The sequence below is a fragment of the Podarcis pityusensis genome (genome assembly GCF_964106645.2).
Source record: "Podarcis pityusensis genome assembly, chromosome: 1".
In the NCBI taxonomy this organism is placed as follows: Eukaryota; Metazoa; Chordata; class Lepidosauria; order Squamata; family Lacertidae; genus Podarcis; species Podarcis pityusensis.
The window spans coordinates 61,077,825-61,100,967 of NC_138028.1; the positions used below are offsets into that span (position 1 = coordinate 61,077,825).

The window sequence follows — 23,143 nt, forward strand, 5'->3', positions numbered from 1 at the left end:
AAATAAAATATAAGCATGGAAAAATAAAAACATGGAAATAGATAAATATTTCAGAATAAAGGGAAGGAAAAGTTAGAAAGTCTCCAAGAAAACATTTAATTTGAGGAACTAAAAAAAAGGCATTTTCAGCATTAATTTTTATGGAGCCCTAAACTTATTATTTGGAGATTAAATTACTTTTCTGGCCAATTTTTCATCCAGGTTTACTTAAGATACACATACTGAGTGACCCGCTGGGAAGAGCTAATAATGGGCAGCTGTGTTAGAAAAATAGAACAAGTAGTCAGCATGACTGCCACTAGCTGAAAATCTTTAGCATGGCCAAGCTATTGTTCAGTGTGAAATGCACACAGTCGCATGCAGAGCGAAATCAATCTGCTTTCAAACCTCCATTCTCTCTCCTTTCACCAATGATTGCTGAAGACCCCAAACCAACCATTTAGCAGCTTTAGAGGCAATGCCATTTTCCTGCAAACTAGAGCTGTCCACGAAAGCATCTCTCCACTTAAGAATTGTATAGATAATGCAATAAAAAAATCACAGCAGGTTCTAAAAATAAATTAGCTAGCAATAAATCATTTGTTTGATAAAGTCAGTGGAGGTCTGGGCTGCAGCAATTCTTAATGCTTTTTGGAGGCAGAACAGGGTTTATTTTGTTTCTCCTGACACCAGCATCTGATAGGCCATTGCAAGTCTCAGTTTACAGATGGTAGAAAGCCAACAGCATATCCAGGTGGTGGATCTAATGTCAGGGATGAAGAATAATGTTTCAGAGTGTTCAGCCCCCACTATCCAAACATGAGTGAACACTGAGAAAACAATTACTGCCTTTCTCCCAGGATTATCTCCTGTGCGCCGGCTACACAGTACCTAACCAAAGGTATGAGCAGCTGCCTTTTAATATAAAATTTAATAAAAAAATAATGAAAATATAGTATAAGCAGCTGTCATACTAATGCGCCACAAGTGAATCCATGTTCAGAACTACTGCTGACATGAATCTTCCTTGATTATCTTGTTCCTCTGCAGCAAAAGGAGCAGCTATTGAGCAAGCTGTGTTTGCAAAATGGGTTTTCACTGTAGACTATTATTTTATTTACTAAATTTGTTAGTTGCTTTATCTTGCCCACAGAGCCTAGGGCTTGCCGATCAGAAGGTCAGCGGTTCGAATCCCTACGACTGAGTGAGTTCCTGTTGCTCGGTCCCTGCTCCTGCCAACCGAGCAGTTTGAAAGCACGTCAAAGTGCAAGTAGATACAGTGGTACCTCGGGTTACAGGCGCTTCTGGTTACAGACGCTTGAGGTTACAGACTCCGCTAACCCAGAAATAGTACCTCGGGTTAAGAACTTTGCTTCAGGATGAGAACAGAAATCACACGGTGGTAGCGCGGCAACAGCGGGAGGCCCCATTAGCTAAAGTGGTGCTTCAGGTTAAGAACAGTTTCAGGTTAAGAACGGACCTCCAGAACAAATTAAGTATGTAACCAGAAGTACCACTGTACATAGGTACCGCTCCGGCAGGAAAGGAAACAGCATTTTTGTGCGCTGCTCTGGTTTGCCAGAAGCAGCTTAGTCAGGCTGGCCACATGACGCAGAAGCTGTCTGTGGACAAATGCCGGCTCCCTCGGCCAGTAAAGCAAGAGGAGAGCCACAACCCCAGAGTCATCCGCGACTGGACTTAACGGTCAGGGTCCCTTTACCTTTACTTATCTTCCCCAGGGCAACCCAAAGCGGCCAACAAGATACATTAAAACCAAGAGGAAAAAGAAATACAGTCGTACCTTGTAATTTGAACGGAATCGATTCCGGAAGTCCGTTCAATTTCTAAAACGTTCGAAAACCTAATCACAGTTTCTGATTGGCTGCAGGAAGGTCCTGCAGCTAATTAGAAGCCGCTGAAGCCCTATCGGACGTTCAGGTTCCAAAAGAACGTTCACAAACGTTCCAGGTTTGTGGCATTCAGGAGTCAAAACATACGAGTTCCAGGGCGTTCGACAACCAAGGTACGACTGTATCTTAAAACCATCCCGCCCACTTCTAAAAGGCCAGAGATAGATTAAAGCCAAAGGCCTGACTATAAAGATAAGTTTTTGCTCGGCACCTATAGAGCTATATAATGATGGTGCCAGGCAAGCATCTCTGAGGAGAGCATTCCCCAAATAGGGAGCCACTGCAGAAAATGCTGCTCTCCAGACCTCTTGTGAAGTGGGCACATGATGAAGAGCCTCAGATGATGAAGGATCAGGGTCCAAAGCTGAAGGAAGGCAATCTGCACCACCCAGACCACCTGAGCCTCAAGCAACAGCAATGGATCCAGCTGCATACCTGCTCCTTCAGAGGGAGTGTAACCTCATCAAAAGCAGACAACCCCTCATCCATCTGGTCTAGGGAACCACCTAGTAACAGTGCCTCAGTCTTATTTGGATTGAGCTTCACTTTGTTGGCTCTCATCCAGTCCATTACCGAGGCAAGACAACAGTCCAGCACATTCACTGCCTCACCTGCAGATGTAAAGGAGAGCTGTGTGTCACCAGCATATTGCTGGCAACGTATTCCAAACCTCTGGATAACCCAACTTGGCGGTTTCATGCAGATGTTAAACAGAATGGGAGATAAAAGTGAACTCCAAGGAATCAGACTCTGAAAGCTCCAAGGGGCCGAACAGTACTCCGCAAGCATCCTCCTCTGAAAAGGACCATCCAAGTAGGACCAGAACCACTACAAAGTGGTGCTGCCCACTCTAACACAGACATCCAGAAGGATGCCTTGTCAATGGTATCAAAAGCCACTGAGAGGTCAAGGAAAACTGACAGGAACACATTTACCTGTCTCTCTCCCAACAGAGGTCATCAAACAGGGCAGCCTAACCCCTGTCTGAAACAGATCTAGAATCAGCTTCCTCCAAGAGTGCCTGCATCCAGTCTGCAACTGCCCACTGCAACCTTGCCCAAGAAAGGGAGGTTGGCAACCACCCATTAATCACTTAAGATTTTCCAAATCCAGGTAGGGTTTCTTAAGGAGTGACTTTACCACTGCCTCCTTCAAGCTGGCAGGGACCACCCCCTCTCACAAGGAGGCATTAATCACCTCCCTGGCCCAGCCAGCTGTCCCCTCCTTGAGAGATTTTATCAGCCAAGAGGGGCAAGGGTCCAGAGAACCAGTGGTCACCCTGTCCGATCCAAGCACTTTGTCCAGATCTTTGAGCCTTACCAACTGAAAATCATCCAACACAACAGGACTAGACAATGCTCAGGACACCCCATAAGATTAATCTGCTATAACAACAGAATCAAGATGGAAGTGATTTTATCCTCAAAATGCTTTGTAAACAAGTCACAGCAAACTACTGCTGGTTCCTCCCCTCCTTCAGGGTAGACTGCAAGAGGCCCCTCACTACATGGAAAAGCTCTGCTGTGTGGCATAGTGAGAATGCATGAAGGCAGCAAAGTATGCCTTCTAAGTAGGCTCAATAATAAGCATTCACGAGTGTGTGTTTGCATTTGTCTAGAGCAGGGATAGGCAAACTCCAGCCCTCCAGATCTTTGGGACTACAATTCCCATCATCCCTAGCTAACAGGACCAGTGGTCAGGGATAATGGGAATTGTAGTCCCCAACATCTGGCGGGCCGCAGTTTGCCTATGCCTGGTCTAGAGCAGGAGTTGTCAACCTGGTCCCTACCGCCCACTAGTGGGCGTTTCAGGATTCTAGATGGGTGGTAGGGGGTTCTACGGCACAAGCTGAATCCTCCTTCCATCAAGCACTGGTTCGCGGTAAGGAAATTTTACCATTAAGAAAGAAGCATTAGTGGGCGGTAGGTATAAAAAGGTTGACTACCCATGGTCTACAGTTTTTCTCCACTTGCATTCAAGCCATTGAGATGAATGGAAGAGTTTACATGCCAAGGATCTCAGTGCACATACACACATCTAGGCCATTTGGTAATAGCAAACAAGATTCACAGCTAATGAATTCTAAATCCTTGTCTTGTTCTACAAAGTTGAGAAACTATCACTTCTGGCCACTTTAGTTATAAAAATCTGCGATGCATCTGTTAGTGTCCAAAGTTTCAATCCTTTCACCACTTGGTTTTATTTTCAAGAAAGGTAATTAAAAATGCATTCGATCATCTATCAGCCCTGTCTGTTGTAAAATAATCAGTTGCTAGCCTGGCAATAAGGGTTGTGCAGAAATGGAAACAAGCTTCACAATGATGGAAGCTGATGGTTTACGAAGTCACTGAATGAGAACTGATTATTGATTTGCTATCCTCCTAACAACATCAGTGTCAAGTGATAATGTACTGTACCACTTGCTTCAGAGTAAATAGCAATTTTTATATTAGACCCTTTCTTGCAAATTGGCTGCTCGCAGGGAAAGCAAAATATACAGCCATCTGAGTATCTTGAAGCAGTACACGAACTACATTGAGAGAATGCCAGCAAAGCACAGAAACATTGTTGCTGGTGTTTAAAATTCGAGCTTTTCCCATAAACTCCAAATCAAAAACTTGAGAATTCTAATCCTCCAGTTGCACAGCACAGACAATGCCCTCTTGTTTTCCAATTTGTGTCTGCATGCTATTGTTTTGCCGGAGATTATCCAGCTTGTTATAAACAAACCCAGAATGGCTGCTATTATTCAAGAAAGCTTAATTATGGGAACTGTGGCCTACAGATTCTGGTTAAAATATAGCTATTAGATGGAATCCAATTGGTGCCCCTACGCAAGAAAGGAATTTTGATCCAAGAGGTGGCTTTCTTTGCCAATTCACTCTTTCCCTACAATGCCTCGCACGGCCTGCCACCCTCTTTTGGCGGGTCCAATAATCTGGACATATTTGGAGGGTGGTGCATAGGAAGTAGGACTGAAAGCAAAAATTGCCTCCCCTTTCCTTCTGTTAGCAGACACTTCAACCAAATCAAAAGTCCTTCTGTGAGTCCATGTTAGGGATAGAAGGTTCTCCGTTTCTCATTTTTCCAATCGTAAATTTAGTTCTCCACACCTCCGCAGCAATTTGCGTGTTTTTTTTAAATTGTCACAAAAAAAACTTCAGCATTTTAATGCAAATTTCTTCTAATAAACACATTTTTATGTAGCTTGAGTAATGTAAGACATTGTTGCTAGCAATTTCCTCTAATATAATGAGTTTTTGTATGTTGTTTTCACTATTAATTTTAATGTGGACTTTCCACTAATATGTGTTTTTGTAGTATTGTTTGAAGAACTCCCTTGCACAATTCAGAATTTGATGGATGGCTGTGATCTGAATCAAAATTCTCCCCTACTGTACAAGGCACTGATTAAATTACTGCTCCCAGATTTTTCTTTTTCTTTTTATATAGTTTACATTTTTATCTTGCTTTTCCTGAAAGGAGCTCAGGGAAGTGCATGTTGTCTTCCTAATTTTTCAGAAAAGTGCTGGGAGGTGGGCCAGGCTAAGAATGACTGGAGCCAGGGCTATTTTTCTAGAAAAACAGGTGCCAGAACTCACCATGAAAGCCTCCTTTTTTCCTGCTAGAATGGCAATGGCATCCACCTGAGAGGTGCTGGAACTGAGTTTGGGTGAGTTCCTCCTGAAAAAAAATCCCTGACTAGCTCAGGTTTACCCAGTAACTTTTGTGGCTAAGTGGGCATTAGAAGCTGGTTCTCCCTAGTCCTATTCAACATTCTATACCAGGGATGTCCAACGGGTAGATTGTGATCTACCGGTAGATTGCTGGGGTGCCCCAGGTAGATCGCGGGATGAGAGAAAGTGATCATGGAAAAGCAGCTCCTCTACCTTTGCTCCCCCCAAAAAACTCAACAACTCATGCCTCTCCTCCCAAAAAAGCTCAACAACTCTGGGCAAATCTCCCCCCAGTTAGTTGCCACCTTGGGTAGATCACTGCCAGTTTTTTTTATACTAGGAGTAGATCACAGTCTCTTGGGAGTTGGACGTGCCTGTTCTATACCATACAGATGTCCTCTTTTAAAACGCTAAGACAAGCCCTGTGGAAATTTGAAAGACACAAGCCCTCTGTATATGTTGCTTGTGTCTGTGGCATAACCATGTCCAAACCAGAACTGGAGCCATGCTTTCCGCTCTGCCCCCATCAGATCTTCTTTAGCAGCTGCACATGGGTGTCTATATGCAAAGCCCAATATGCCAACTCCTGCCCATGTGTAGCAGTCCTGCAGGATCAGGACACCATCACACACAAACACTATATGTGAGCAGGAGCTTCTACACACATGCACCATTTTGCTTTGGGCTTTTTGTACACAACATGGAGTTGTTAAAGAGGATTTGATATTGGGAGGCAGCACTATAAACACATCTCTCTTCCAGCTTGTAATGTACACATAAAGTTAACATACTGTGTGATGGCACTGTGAGTAGAGCATAAGACTCTTAATCTCAAGTTCTGGGTTCAAGCCCCACACTGGGCAAAAAGACTGCAGGGGGTTGGACTAGATGACCCTTGTGGTCCGTTCCAACTCTACAATTCTATGATTCTATGCTACTGCAGAAATGTACAATTTGAAAGTGGTTACATAATTCTCAAAGACCCATGGTTGGAGTTCTCCTGACAACCATGTTGGGCAATCCTAAACTAGAACTTTTAAAGCACCCTCTGATTATTTGTAGCATGTTGTTGTTGTTGTTGTTGTTGTTGTTGTTGTTGTTGTATGTCTCACTTATTACATAATAACTGCAAACTCACAATGATTGAGCACCTATCAAGTTGGAAGCAAAACAAATCGCCACCAAATAAGATGTTAGTTTCTACATACACAAGGGAGGTATAAGGAGCCACGTTCAATAGAAAAACATCCCCATGCTCAGCAGTCTCCAGGAGCTATGGAACGATGAGTATCAGTTGGAAAAGAAAAAACAGAAGGGGGGGGGAGTAAGAAGTGAATTGGCTTCCTTTAAGCTCCTGACAGCTAATCCTTATGGCTAAAAAGAACCGCCAATTGTCCTTCAGAGGGATTAGAAACTGGTAGATTCTGCCTCCTTTGTGGTCATTCGCAGCTTTGCAGTGTCTGGTGAAAGGCTGCGGACAGCATTTATGGGGACTACCACTCCCATTAGCCATACCCAGCATAGTCAGTGGTCAGCAATGATGGGAAGGCTTGTCTAACAACTTCTGAGGAGGTAGAATTTAATGCCCATCATCATCAATGAACTTGCCCTTCAGTACATCATAGAATGCAGAACTCCTGACACTGCAAAGGGTGGCTTTAATGAGCCAGACGGTTTTGAGCTCTTGTCAGAGGAGCTTTTTCCCCCAGTGATGTGTTCTGGAGTTTTTGCGGCCTACCTCCTCTTCCGGCTCTTAGGTGGTGGGAATTGCTTCTGTTCTATTTGACCTGAGTAAGTCCAAACAATTATTGCCCTCCATAAGCTACTGAGCCACTGTGCAATTGAATATATTGGTGGTATTGTTCAAGCAGTGCACATCCTCAGCTTCTACGCTTCCCCATGGAAATGCAGTATAAATCCCAGTGACACCATGGCCTTGGATTATGATTGGAGAGGCAAACACATGCACCAGGCTATTCCATGGTTTTAATTTTAGTTGTTACTTTTTATGAGGGATAAAAAAATGCTTAAAACAACAACAGCCACAACACATGCACTAGGGATGCTAAGACTAAACGACATTGTAGCTTTGAGGAAGGAAAGGGCTATGTATCAATGAGACCAATTGCTCATCCACACCAAGTTCTATTGTGTATTTACTGCATATTTGAAGCCAGTTTAAGGTGTCATCCACATGTTTCCCTCATGCAGCATCCACCCCGCAGTTGATTTTACAGTCAACTTAGATTTCCCTGATCCTGGGAAAATTCTAAGAGATAAAACCCTAATTTACAGTTAGATGCTTACCAAATACACCAGGCATAGGCAAACTCAGCCCTCCAGATGTTTTGGGACTACAACTCCCATCACCCCTAGCTAACAGGATCAGTGGTCAGGGATGATGGGAGTTATTGTCCCAAAACATCTGGAGGGCCAAGTTTGCCTATGCCTGAAATACACACTTGCATTTTACATTCCCTTATCTAATTACATGCCCCTAGCCATCAATGCTTCCTGCATTCCCTGGCTTCTCAATTCTTTTCATCTCACTTCTACAGTGTTGTATCAACTTCCAGCTGCCCGGTGTAACTATTACATTCATTGGAACCTGTTGTGAATGCACAAACTCATTCCTGCTTACTGAAAGGTAGGTGCCCCCACCCCACCATTTCCAAAGAAGTCGATGTATAGGATTGCAGCCCTTGGGTTCTCAGTGAGAGCTTGCTCCTTGGCCCACAAAGGGTTAAATGAAGCAAATGAGATGGTTTCCAAGAGAGGAAGGAAATGGGGGGCAGGGATCCTCCAGAGCAAAGGCCCTTCCTCATCCAGCCTTGGAGACAAGCTGGATGCAAAGAGGGACCACAGATCTTATTTAGGAGTGAGGCTAACTTGAGATCCTGCCCATATGTGGACTTGCCCAAAGCACAGATAAAAAATATTCAGAGCATAATCAAACAGCAGCTATGAGCCTCACTAGCCTGGTTTGTTGAATGCTGGCCTTGCAAATGCAAAAGTGGGCATTAGCTCAAAATATGTCTCATTATTAATTACGAAGAGAGTGAGAAGGTCAGGGTAAGGGTGACTTAAGTCGTAATAAAAATGAGTATTCTGAATAGCAAAAATCTGTATTACGAGCCCATTATTAGTGAGTATCAGCCCTGCCAGCTAAAATATTCCAAATGCCACAACCAACCAAGCCAATCACCATAGCCACTTCCATGCAAATTAAGCTGTTATGCGTACTTCCTTTAATTTCCTTAACACTTGGGGTTTCTTCAGTGGATTGCACCCTCAGATAATCAGCATCTGGATAATGGGATTTTATTGAGATTTTATTACTATTACCTGTTATTTAGCAGCTTTTCTTTGCTTCTGCTTTGTATATTGTCTTCATTGTAATGAAGCTTTTCAGAAAGAATACAGGCTTTCAGGATGACATTTCTCTATGATTTATGCACTAGATATGCCTCATGACGAACAAGTGTTTCCTTTGTTGCAGAGTCTTCACAAGTCATTTCATTTAATTTCAGTCATTTTTCCTGTCAGCAAAGTAGTTTAGAATGAAACTGGGCTACATTTGAAGAGGGGAACAAACACTGCCTGAAAGAACACGTCTGTACAGAAACCTGATGCAAACTGAACCAGTCCAGAGAGCCTTATGCATAATAGTGCTTACTAATCTCTCATCACCACACTTCCCTCCTGGGATCAAGTAACTGGGTAAACACTCTGAGATGTCATCAACTGTAGCACCCATCACAATTTGTGGGTCAAGGATGGAAGCAGGGGGTAACCTTGGCTTACAAAAGGTGGCATCCAACTGAACAGTTCGGCAAGCACAAGCACTTGGGGGTACGCAATGGAACTAACTTTCCCTCTCATCTCCCTGCACGCCCCCTAAAAATGTTCTGGGGGTTCAAAGAAAATTTATGGTGTGCACAGGGAAAGGAAATGGAAGGGAAGCTGCATTAATGCAAAGTTACTTATATATAAAAATCAGTATCAATTCAATTTCCTTCTGACACATCCTTCCTCTTACTTATTCTCCGGGATCTCACCCAGGGTCCAAACAAACTCTCAGCTCACCTGCAAACATCTCAGAATGAGAAGAGTTCCGGGAAACAGCAGCCATCTTTCTAGTCTGCTGTCTCTAGGCTTGTTTTTTAAGGGCAATCCCAAGGTGGGTGCCCACAGCTGTGTCCCATTCAGCTGCACTTTCCAGTCCCAGGTGCAGCAGGTTTGTTGAGTTTTGCTTTAAATAAATGGGAGAAATGGACTCACTTTTATTTCCACAGCCTGAATTACAAGCAGACTACCATGAAGAAGAAAAACTGAGTCTAAATTGTAAATAATGCTCGTGGCTGTTTATGCTAACTTATTTCCCTTTATCTATATAGGGTATCCATGTCTAATAAGATTTTGTGAAACCTGCTGCAGCCGAAAAAGCAATATTCTGAAAAACAGTTGTTAGGAGAAAGAGAGAGCTTGTGTAAGAAGGCTTTCTCAAGTGCCACAAGACCCAAAATTCCTTCAACGATGTTAGCCAGGCTTCCTCAACCTCAGCCCTCCAGATGTTTTGAGACTACAATTCCCATCATCCCTGACCACTGGTCCTGCTAGCTAGGGATCATGGGAGTTGTAGGCAAAAAACATCTGGAGGGCTGAGGTTGAAAAAGCCTGATGTTGGCATTTCTTATGAGTAGACAGGAGAAACCAGCAACAGAAGGGAGGGACAAGCAACAGCAAACTGAGATCCTGGGATCAACAGAAGCCAGTCCTGCTGATAGAATTGACAAAGCTCAGAGCATTGCTTTATGAAAACCAGCCTGTTTACATCCTTTGTCAGGCAAAAGAATGCCTATAGCTTTGTGATGGCTCCTTAAGGAAGCTAAATCCTAGAAAAATGGGAGGCTTTTATGGAATATTCCAAGTAAGAGCAGGGATGGGGAGACCTGTCTCTCTCCAGGTGTTGTTAGACCCCGACCAGCCCCAGCCAGCATAGCCAATAGTGAAGGATGATGGGAATGGGGGGGGGGGTTACAGGTTCCCTATTCATGGAACAGAGAAATCCATCTGATCCCAGAGAAGATGACTCATCCACCCTCAACATACACACCCTAACCAATGAATTGTACATAGGAAAAATAGACATATTTTTTGGAATCAGAAACAGAAGTAGGCAGGGAGAAGGAAGGAAAGAGAGAGGGCTTGTGAGCTGAAGTCACCTACTTGGATGCAGAAGCCTCTTTCTGGGGACCTGACCCAGGGCAGGGGACCTGCTGTTTGAAGGAGCGCTTAAGCTGTTTGCCTCCACCTATGTTCTCTTCCCATATTTATAAATAAACCCAAATGTTACAAAATGCCACATCTCCAATGATCTCTCCTCTGAAAAAGAGAAAGATACCAAACCCTGTTTAAGTATTCTGTTACCTTCATTTGGCTTCCTCATGTGCCCTCAGGTACTTGTGCACACTTTTCTGTCAACTGGGACTTGTTAGAAAACCCAAAAGTTCTACTTAGTCTTCTTTGTTGCAGATGCTCTTGGCAGCCATCTGCTAATGTTGGCTATTATTCTCAAGCGCAGCTGAAGTATAAAGCTAACAGAATGCACACAAAGCATTTAGCCAGGTCATGAAAACCCTGGTTGGAGATTGTATCTCTTCATCAGGCATTGGTGCAAAACTACATGAAGCGCCATAGCAGATCACCCCCTCTGTCTGTAAGTAAGGAGAGGGTGATGGAAAAGTCCTTGAATATGTGTGTGTGTGTGTGTGTCCACCTGCCTTAATGTGTGTATCTGCCTGCCGGCCTGTATATCTTCCTCTGCTGAAGGTGTGTGCATGCACCTTCTTGACTACATGTGCCAATGTCTATGCACCTGCCTGCCTGTATCAATCCCCCTCTCACTAAGTGTCTATGTACTCTGAGAGTGTGCTTGTGTCCAACCATCTGACCCTCAGAGAGCTGACTCTCAATGTGGCCATCAAGTCAAAAAAGGTCATCCATCCCACTCCACTCTTTACTCTGTAGGCCAACTGGCATGTTCTCTCCCTCCTGGTCGTTCGTTCGGGAGCTTTAAAAGCTTTCTCCAATCCAAACATCACAGTGACCAATACCAAGAAGCATCAGCAGACTTAGGAACCTGCAGGGTATTGGCGGTTCGCGTAACAGACCCAGTAGCACAGCATCTTGGCTAATCTACTTTATTTACATATAATACACTTGAAGCATTCTGACTTAGCTCCTTCCTCTTTCTCATCAGTCAGCAAAGGGAAAGAACAAGGGACAATAATCCTACATTCCGGAATATAGTAACACAAAACATCCTGTCTCCGTCACTTCCCACACTGTGGAATGAAAACATACCCCGTCATGTGATAGACAACAATCCCATGACTGCAAACACAGAACAAAAATCCTAACAGGTATCACTGGGAATCTTCAGAGGTTGAGCACCAGTTGCACACAGCCTACCACTACATATGCAGAACTATGTACTAAGATAAATTTCAATCCGTGTGCATAAGCAACACAGATAAATCTTTTGCTGAATTGGGACAAAAGAAGACAAGTTTTAGCAAAGTCATCTATTAAACGAAGGTGAGAATATCAAGGCCATACTCCCCATCTGTTTCTATAATAATGGCTTATTGTGGACAGCTTCTTAACATGCATAAAAGCTAGCAAACACTGGACCTAGATGGCAATGCTTGACACATTGATCTTGAAAATAATAGCACATATGGTGCTGAACTGCCATATTTTAACCTGAAGATACACCTTTTTGACTAGATGAAGTTGCAGTGATCACCCTGTTCTCATTGTTTCCCAACAGGGAAGGTACAATTGCAGAAATCCTTGCAATCCTGTGCTGACATGCGTATCCTTCCAGCACTAGTCAGTCACTGAAGTGCAATCCTGAGGTGTATTGTTTGGAGGAAATTAAGCACTGCGGTTGTGTGCATAAGCTGCGCCTCAGTTCAGCGACAATTCAAAATTGTTATAGGGCATGTTCTCCTGACTACTTCAGTATGTTAAGTTCCTTTCAAAATACACAATCAAACCTCGAGAGGATTGTCTGCGTGTTGTGTGCTGCCGTTCCTGTTTGAATCGACTCTCTGCTCTGAGCCAGCACCTTTTGTTTTCCCATGGCCATTGCTAACAGCCAGAAGGCTAAGCACAATCCCATGAAACATTATACTGACAGCCTTGGCCTCAAGGTGTTTCACAGTGTGTGATCTACATGCAGCATGCAAATCTTGTTTAATTAAACCATTGACTCTCAGTGCTAGGAACTCATAGTATGCCGGTGATTGCCATTCATGCTGTGACCTATGATTCCTTGAGGTTAATGGTTTGTTCCTAGTAGTGCACACATTTTCGAAGCTTTAATGTGGTGCTGAATGGACTCGGGAGACTACAGAAAATTTGTATTTGAAAAAGCAAAAAAATGGGGGGGGGTGAGGGTTGAATCTTTTGATGCTAAGCGTTCAGGAGAAACCCGCCTCCCCCAGCTTTCTATTTGATTATAATTATTGCATAATTTATTCACTAGTTTAAAATGGTGCATTTTTCTGATGGAACTTGACTAAAAGAAAGGCATAGTTACATGCACCTTGCTCATATATTAGTCAGAGCTCATACAAATGATTAAACTATAATATACTTACTGATTGGGTAATAACAGAGCAGGGATTTTTTTAAGAAAGAATTTTATGAGTATTTAAATAGCTGTGGATTACAGTCCAGAATGTCTGAAGGTTTTTTCTTTATATGTGCACAGCATACAGCGGTCATTAAACTCTATGTAGGAATTGCTGTGGCTCTCATGATAGGTATATATTTGCGTGGATGAACTTACTTGAAGTGGTCTCTTGTCACACAGCAGTTCACAGATCTGTCGGCAGCCACATGAACTACACATATGGCAAATTGTGTGTTTGAGATGATAGATTACACACATATACCTTCCCAGGGTCAAGGCCTTTCTGAATAACACCTCAATTCAAGAGGTCTTTACTTTAGTTATATGTCTTCACATAAGTAAGCCCCACTGGGCTTTTCCCCAGGTAAAGTTCTCTGAGGTTGAATCTTTAGAAGTGGAAAGCATGACTTAATTGAAACTGATAGCGTGTAACACACCTAACTTCAATAATATTGTGGGAAATAGTACATGCAACCTCATGAAGTGTGTTTATTGCTGGAGTCCTTTTTCATCTGTTTCTGAGACATCTGAAGGAGCAATTAAAAACTCCAATTTCTTAATAAATGCTATAAAATAATATTGTGTATACAGACCGCTTTTCTCCCATTTGTAATAATTCAGAACATGCTCATCTAGAGAAGATCAAACTGTGTTAATTAGTATGCAACTAATGCACGAGAAAAAGAATTTCTTTTGTACTGATAATGCTTTGATAAATCCCTGTGCAATTAAAATGCTTAATTCCCATCTTAAAAGTAGCTTTTTAAAGTATGGAATGTGTTTTTTTTTAAATGTACTGGGATTTATTTTAATACAACTTACTTTTATAAATGCATCAGAAGTGTTTTCAACTACCTTCTTACGTGTTATTTATTTTTTAAATACAAATCCTTCTATTATTTTCCTTATTAAGCCATTTCACTCTAGGAGGAAGAATCAAGACGTGTTCTCCCGCATATATATACACAATATATCCAAAATCCCACAATAGATGCATATAATTTTATGGTAAAAATAGATGTTCATTACAAAACCATTCAATGCTGTTGTATACATATTTAGCTAGACATAAGCCCCATTGTGCTTAGTAGAGCTAACTTCTAGGTAAATCTGCATGCAGGCTTGGTTTCACAATCTCCACCATTTTTGGTAAGAATTGGGAAAACCTGTTGCTTCATTTTCTGTTTCATTCACCTGCTGTTCCACAAACTGTCACTGAATATTTTAAACGCTATTCCACTGAAGTAGAAGCTCAGCATCACTGTTGCACCTGTTATGCATTATTATTATTATTATTATCCTGAATAGTGTAAAGTGAACATCTCTTCTTCAGCCAAACTACACATTACAGTGGTGCCCCGCAAGACGAATGCCTCGCAAGACGAAAAACTCGCTAGACGAAAGGGTTTTGCGTTTTTTGAGTCGTTCCGCAAGACGAATTTCCCTATGGGCTTGCTTCGCAAGACGAAACGTCTTGCGAGTTCTTGCGAGTTTGTTTCCTTTTTCTTAAAGCCGCTAAGCCGTTAATAGCCGCTAATAGCCGCTAAGCTGCTAATAGCCGTGCTTCGCAAGACAAAAAAACCGCAAGACGAAGAGACTCGCGGAACGGATTAATTTCGTCTTGCGAGGCACCACTGTACATTAGTTATGCATCTTTTAAAGCATACATGGCTGACCACGGGGCAAGGTGGGTGGGTGGTTGTATGTGTTTGCTTCTTATATACATTTTTTGTGGTTTTATATTGTAAACTGCCCTGTGATCATCTGATGAAATTCAATAAATAATAATTTAATAAACAGAATTTTTTAAAAATGATATTTATTGAAAATTTTAAAATTACAAAAGAGAACAAAAAAGAAAAAAAGGAAGAAAAAACAAAGAAAATACAAACCACAGTCAAACAATACAGATTAATAAAAATCAAAATCAAAAAATAACATGACACAATTAAAAAACAAAAATGTACCACAAATATTTAAAAACAAATCCAATATTCTCATATCCTTAACTGTCATTACCTTCTTTCTTTGACCTCCTCCTCCTCCCTTTTTTTGTATCCTGATTATTAATTGTCACAGCAAATCCTTTCCATATTTCATAATATTCTGTCATTACTTTACCTTAATCTATTTTAATCTTATCTTACTATGAAAACCTTAAAACTTAAAAAACTTAAATCTTATTTTTACCAATTTCTCATAACCATAATATTCTTACATAATTCTTTAAACATTTTTGCTAAAGCCAAATAATTTCGTTCCAACATTTTTCTAACATTCATCAATTTTATAAAACAATCATAATAAAAGAAATAACAATCCAATCTTCATCCAGCGTCTCTTCCTCCTGGACCCGGGTTTTGTCAGTCCTTTCTATCCCATCAATCTAGCGCATTAACCTGGTAACCTTATGTCCGAGGCCCTTAAGTCTCTTCCATGTCCCTTCCGCAGCTCTTCTTCATATTTATAGCTATATTTTCCTTTATCTCCTACTTCTTTCACTCTTGGGAACTCCAGCTTGACAATGCTTTTGACCCTTCTCGACAAATCAGCCCCTTTTCCATAGTCCCCACTAAGCTCCATGTGGTATTTAAGAACATGTTTCAAAGACCCTCCAAAATTGAGAGCCCCCACAACCCCAAACATCTCACGGCCCATTGCCAGATTCGAAAAGTCCAAACCTCCCTGCATAGGGGGGTCTATCCAACCCCCCATTTCCAAACCAAACCAAACTTTATCTTTCCAAATCTGGCTTTTTCCAAGTTCATTTGTCAAATCCAAGAGTTCATGTTCCTGCTGGGCCGCAGCTTTAATCTATCTACAAAGAAACGGAAGGCTGACTTCCTGTTTAGACCTTCCCGTTTCAGTGCCAAATTAAATTAAACTTTTAAGTCCAGTTTTCCTTTCTGCTCGCAAGTCCTTGTTTAGAGTCCAATTGTCCGAAGCTTAAGTACTCACGGGTGGTTGTTTTAAAAGCCAAATTGTCCCAGGAAAAAGGCAGCGCTCTCCGGCAACGGCTGTGCGGCTTCGCTCCACGGAAGAAGCAGTTGACTCTCAGCACCGCGCCACTTCCCCCTCTTCACTCTGGAGCCGGTTAGTGGGTTCCTTTGCAGGTTGGGGGGGGCGCTAAAGGTGCCCGCCGAGTCCCATGGTCACAGGCTTCATCCGCCTGTGATTTTTGAATGGGTCCCCGCTTCGCCGTAGTGGAAAAGACCCGATTCCCGTGGAGCTGGTCCCTCCAGTTCAGAGGGAATCCGCCATTGCCGATGGCGCCACCCCGGAAGTCTAATAAACAGAAATTTAATAAATAACAATTTTTAGGAAAAGCAGCCATAGAGACCCTATTCTGGAATGTGGTCCCAATCTGCACTGAGGCTCCATACCAAAGATCCCACCACCAGTATTTTCCTCTGAAGGCTATGTTTACTACAAACTGTACCCTTGGGGGCAAATGGCAGCAGGAAAGTGGCGCAATGCCCGAATCCAGATTGATGTACTGTTTTGCCGTAAGCAACAGAATGCAGAGTGCAGTCCTTCTTATACATCATAGGCAATTAGTTTTAACGTGTATTATTTTGGACTTCAGTTACTTGTTCTTTCCCAAATGAAAATTAGCTCCCCAAATTTTCCCTGCTATCATAGGCAGAAAAACACAGGGGGGCATTTCACTGAATATTTCTTAAGGTTAAATCTGGATGAGACATTTCCAGTCACTTACTGTTGAATTAAGCTCTATTGTTAATACATGCTGATGGATGATGAGCTATGAAAAGGAGAACTGAAAAAATTAGGGCCCAGGCCAATTGCCTTCTTCAAAAACAGTCAAACAAAACCCAATAATATTAAAACCAGATCTACAGTTGTGGCTGAAATTCTCTACCCCAATCAGTTACTTGACCTGTTTGCAGAAGGTTCTTCAGCAGAAGAGGGAAATTTCTCAACTATTCAAGAAGAACTTGAAATGTTCCAAATTTTAGCTGAAACGTTGGATCAGTTCTTTATCCCCTACCCCTCAGCCTATTATATTCCTACAATAATTATCTGCAAAAACTCAATGAGAGTATTTTTAATTGGTAATAGAAAATTGCATATATTCATGGCATACAGAATCTTCCAAGCAATGCTGAATCACTAAAGCCTGCGTCTTCTGTACATGCTACTTTTCTCTGTATTTCTCCTTTGTACTGCTAACTCATATTGAGCTAACACATATTAGCGTAGGTCTTGCATTAGATATTCCACTGACTCTTTATCTTTTAATCCCAGCTTTATATGGACAAAAGTTTGTGGGCTAGCAAAACTGTTTTTGAAAGATGAAGAAAACTTTGAACACTGTTAGCTTTATATACCTACTTGGATGCTTGCAGTTCTGACTCCCAATTGTCGAGACGTTAATGACATCCACCTAATACTTGACAGGGACCCTATGGTGTGTAAAAATAATTATTTCTCTTAATCCTGTTCAGTGGAAAGGGCTATTAATAAATGAAAGCAAACAGCTGTAAATTGTGTATTATTAAATAAAGAATAAACCATTACTAATACTCAATAGAGGATGGTTGGTGGGAAAATATCATTTTTTAAAAAAAATATCAGTTTGCTTAACAGAAAATGCTTAAAGGTGCAATCATGCCATTGAAATAAAATGGCAAAACTCCTATTTATTAATCATTTTGGATCCCAGTCATAACAACAAAACGAAAGAAGGGAAGTCCTATAAAAACCTGACAACCTATTTTACTGGATTAAGCTTTTCGTGCTGGTTTTATAATTTAATACGGCACATTCCCACAAGATACAGTGCTCCACAGCATCAGCGATAGATAGGTTGGACAGGTGCACGACTAGCAAGCTAACACCACACGCGAGCCGATCAGCACTGTTGTAAACAAAATCTGCTCTTTTTTCCCCTTATAGGGTATCGAAGAGCCTGTATAGAGTCCTAAAGTGGGTTCCCTATCGGTAGGAGAAAATAACAGAGGCCAACCAGAGAATATTGAGAAGCAAAGCAGCTAGTAAGCCTGATCTTTATTAAACTGTTGCAACAGGGTCCTCACTCACCACATGCAGGAGGGAGGAGGAACCCCGAACAATGGTGTGCAAGCCCTTTTATAGACTTTTTGAAATTGCCACCCTGCAAGCTTAAGGCCACCCCCCAATACATCATACATACATCACAGAAGTTGTATGTACTGAAGTTCTCACCCTGGGCCAGCAGGGGGATACTGTAGATAGTTATGCAAATGAAGGATCGAGGGTGATGTTCAGTGATTGGATAGTTTGTATGCAAATGAAGGATCAAAAGTGACGTTCAGTGATTGGATAGTTTTAGAGTGTTGTTACAGTAACAAGGTACTGGAGCTCTATATAAGCAGGCTGACTGAGCCCTTCAGCTCAGTTCAGTTCCGGCATCTGAATAAAGAAGAGCTGTTTGAAGAATCACTGTGTCGTCTGATATGTTCGCCCACAACTTAACACTGGCGACGAAGGTGGGATGCACTGCAAGTTCCGAGACTTAGACGATGCCCTGATGGATCGAATCGTCTGCGGGGTCCGGGACATCCATCTGCAACGGCGTCTCCTCGCCAAGCCAGACCTCACGCTGCAGAAAGCCATTGAGGAGGCTGTGGCCTCGGAAGCTGCTGAACTAGGAGATCCGCAAGGCCAGCAGCCTGCGTCTTGCTAGGAAGCCAGTTCCAGTGCATCACGAAGAGGCCAGCAGTGATGAGGCATCCTCCAGTGAAGACGATGACGTGCACCAGACAAAGCGGGAGAAGGGGCCACATCGCTAAGGTCTGCCGATCGGCTCCGTCTGACACCCCCCCCTTCACCGACTCGCAAGTCCAAGTCTTCACTCCAGTCTGCCAAGGAAAGCTGTTTTGCTCTCACCAACTGCCGCTGCCCGTCTGGAACCACGATTGGCCAAACTGACTCGCCTACGCGACGCAAGCTGAACGTCACGGTGCTCATTGAAGGAGCTCCATGTGACATGGAGATCGACACCGGGTCTGCCCTGTCCATCGTGTCTTGGAGCACCATCAAAAGACTGGTACCCAGAGTGTCCAAAAGGCAACTCGACTCTCACCGTGTACACCTGAGAGACTACCAGGGAAACGACATTCCCGTGGTAGGCGTTGGCCGGTTCCGGATCGCTTTCAAGGATTTTTCGGGCCTGCTCCGACTGGTAGTGGTGGTTGAAGGTCAGCGGCCAAGCCTCCTAGGGCTAGACTGGTTTGATGCCCTCGGCCTGGAAGTCACCGGCATCAACTGCATCTCTAACGCAGAGACTGAGGGTCTGGTCAAAGACTTTGCCGAGGTTTTTGACGGCACTTTGGGGCAATATACAGGTACGCCCATCTCCTTTAGTCTTGATCCACAAGTCGCCCCCATCAAGCTAAAGCCACGCCGGGTTCCCTTTGCTCTCAAGGCTAAGGTGGACAAACAACTGGACAAGCTGATCGCCCAAGGAGTTTTGGAGCCGGTTGACCACGCCAGGTGGGAAACCCCCATCGTCATGCCTGTCAAGCCAGACGGGTCGGTGAGAATCTGCATTGACTACAAGTGCACGATCAACAAGGCACTTCAGCAGCACGCTTACCCGGTTCCTGTTGTTCAACACCTGCTGCATTCCTTGGGTGAGGGTAAGGTCTTTGCTAAGCTAGACCTTGCCCAAGCCTATCAACAACTGCCCGTCGATGATGCCACTGCTGAAGCCCAGACGATCGTCACCCACCGAGGGGCATTCCGTTGCCGCCATTTGCAGTTCGGGGTGAGTGTGGCTCCTGGCATTTCCAAAGCCTTATGGAGCGTCTCCTGCAAGGGCTTCCGGCCGTGGTACCGTATTTTGATGACGTCTTGGTGTCCGCAGACACACCAGCAGCTGTTTGAGCGCCTCCGCGCCGTGCTGACCAGGTTCCAGGAGGCCGGACTCAAGGTAAAGAGGGAGAAGTGCCAGATCGCCGTTCCACAGGTGGAGTTCCTGGGCTATCTTATCGACGCCTCTGGCCTTCACCTGACCACATCCAAGATCCGCGCTATCCAGCAGGCCCCCATCCCAAAGAACAAGACGGAGTTGCAGGCGCTCCTGGGACTGCTGAACTTTTATAACATGTTCCTGCCCCACAAAGCCACAGTGGCTGAGCCTCTTCACCGACTCCTCAGCACAAAGACATCTTGGTCCTGGGGTCATCGAGAGACGGCCGCCTTCAACGCGGTCAAGGCTCTCCTTTCATCGGACAGTGTGCTGGTACAGTACAGTGAAGCCAGGCCGCTGGTCCTTGCCTGCGATGCCTCACCTTTTGGCATTGGCGCTGTCCTTAGTCACCGTTTTCCAGATGGAAGAGAAGCACCGCTCATCTACTTTTCCAGGACGCTATCTCCAACGGAACGGAATTACAGTCAGCTCAAGGAGGCACTGGCACTTGTGGCTGGAGTGAAGAGGTTCCATGAATACCTCTACGGCAGGACTTTCGACCCCATCACTGACCACAAGCCGCTCCTGGGCCTCCTCGCTGGTGATCGACCAACTCCACCGGTCCTCTCACCACGCATGCTGCGATGGACTGTTTTCCTGGCTGCCTACCACTACCGGCTCGTGCATTGCCCAGGGAAATCGATGGGCCATGCCGACGCCCTCAGCCGTTGCCCTCTTCCAGCATTTGCGGAAGACACAGCTCCTGCTTCATCGCTCCTCCTGATTGAAGATCTTCCGGCAGCGCCTGTATCGGCTGCCACTGTGGCCTCCGCATCTGCCCAGGATCGCACCATCAGCCGTGTGCTCAACTGGGTGTGGAGGGGGTGGCCACAAGGGCTTTTTGCATTGGAGTTCCAGCCCTTTGCAACCAGACAACACGAACTCTCGGCTCATCACGGCTGTCTGCTGTGGGGAGACCGTGTTGTGATTCCCCAAAGACTCCGTCAACGTGTCCTTGAGGCTCTGCATGTTGGGCACTCGGGAATCGTCAAAATAAAGGCGTTGGCTCGGTGTTACGTCTGGTGGCCTAACATGGACGATGCCATCACTGCCTGGGTTTCCGCCTGTCAAGCGTGCCAAGAATCAAGGCCTGCGCCACCGGCAGCTAAGGGAAACACCTGGGAGACGCCCAAGACACCCTGGTCGAGAGTGCACATCGATCTGGCCGGCCCCTTTCGTGGCCGGACCTTTATGGTAGTGGTGGACGCCTATTCCAAATGGCTGGAGGTGGCCCTGATGCCCTCCACCCCTACCGAGGCCGTCATCTGGGTGCTGTGAGGCCTCTTTGTGACGCATGGGTGTCCTGATGTCCTTGTTTCTGACAACGGACCGCAGTTCACGTCAGGCGCTTTTGAGCGGTACCTTTTGGGACTGGGCAGCCGTCATGCCCTAATGGCACCATTTCATCCATCCAGCAACGGGCAAGCGGAGAGAATGGTGCGCTCGGCAAAAGAGGCACTGGGGCGCCTGGACCGGGGAGACTGGCACGAGCGGGTCGCTGAATACTTGTTCGTGTAACACATCACCACTTATGTGGCCAGAGGGCGGAGTCCTGCCGAACTGCTTATGGGCCGCCGCCTCAGGTCCCCGCTCGACCGGCTGCACCCGGACTTTGCCGTGGCCGAACCCCCAGGTTGTGCCAACGCGCCACGGTCATTTGTTCCAGGGAACCAAGTCTTTGCCCGGAACTTTGTGGGGGACATTCCTTGGGTGCCAGCCACAGTAGTGGGAGTCACTGGACCTCTCTCGTACCAGGTGGCGCTCGAAGACGGATGCTTGTGGCGCCGGCACATAGACCACCCTTAGGCGCAGGGTTGGGGACTTGGACACTACCGTGGTGCCCCCAACTGCGCTTGTGGCTCCGGAACACTTACTGCACCTACACCTCTCTCGCAAACTGCCGGCGTGGAGCCGAACCAAGCCACTTCAGAGGGTCTGCCAGACTTACCACAGACTCAGACCACTGCTGTGCCTGACATTCTGCCCACTCCACTTGTGGAGGTTCCACCCACAGCAGCGGATCCAGGGGACTTGGTTTCAACGCCACCTAGGGTCGCACCACAGCCTCAGCAAGAATTGGGTGGCCCCCCGGACTTGGCTACCAGTCCCCGGCGGTCTGGCAGAGTTTCCAAGCGCCCAACTTATTTAAAGGACTATGTTGTTGGCTATGTATCACTGTTGGTTTAAGTATGTGTAATGTAACCGATATGCTTTTGTGCCTAACTGACCCATTACATGTAGTGCTGTATATAAGGAAACCATTACGATTGTAACTAATGCCTTATCTTGGTGGGGAGGGGTGTTATGTACTGAAGTTCTCACCCTGGGCCAGCAGGGGGATACTGTAGATAGTTATGCAAATGAAGGGTCGAAAGTGACGTTCAGTGATTGGATAGTTTTAGAATGTTGTTACAGTAACAAGGTACTGGAGCTCTATATAAGCAGGCTGACTGAGCCCTTCAGCTCAGTTCAGTTCTGGCATCTGAATAAAGAAGAGCTGTTTGAAGAATCACTGTGTCGTCTGATATGTTCGCCCACAACTTAACAGAAGGGGCGATCTACAGCAGAATCCTAAGGCCAGGATACCTCATAATGGTCAATGATTGCTTGATAATGGTCTCTGATTGCATTACCTGGGCAGTCTGGCTACTCTTTTGTGATGGTGAATACTTTAGTTCCTGAATCCAGGTCACAGGCTCACTCTATTCTTACGCAGATACACCCTTAAGACAGGATGTGTGAGCAAAGAGACCATGGGGAGGCTTTCCCCATTTGCCTCCCTTACTGCAGAGGAACACTTGAAGTCACTGGGAAAGTCAAAATGGCTTCAGGACTGCTTTCCTGCACTGTTTCAGACCCAACTCTATTCATTATTTTCATTACCATGATCCTACACTTT

The 23,143-nt window shown here is 44.6% G+C and overlaps 1 long non-coding RNA gene across 1 annotated transcript in view; it reads right to left on the reverse strand.

Annotated features, from left to right (window-relative positions):
* The window catches only part of LOC308464911, a 45,516-nt gene that overhangs the window by 20,429 nt on the left and 1,944 nt on the right, over positions 1–23,143 (reverse strand). The window contains exon 2 of the long non-coding RNA XR_013980182.1: positions 17,625–17,695. This is a non-coding gene — a long non-coding RNA (uncharacterized lncRNA). The remainder of the gene's footprint in view (positions 1–17,624; positions 17,696–23,143) is intronic.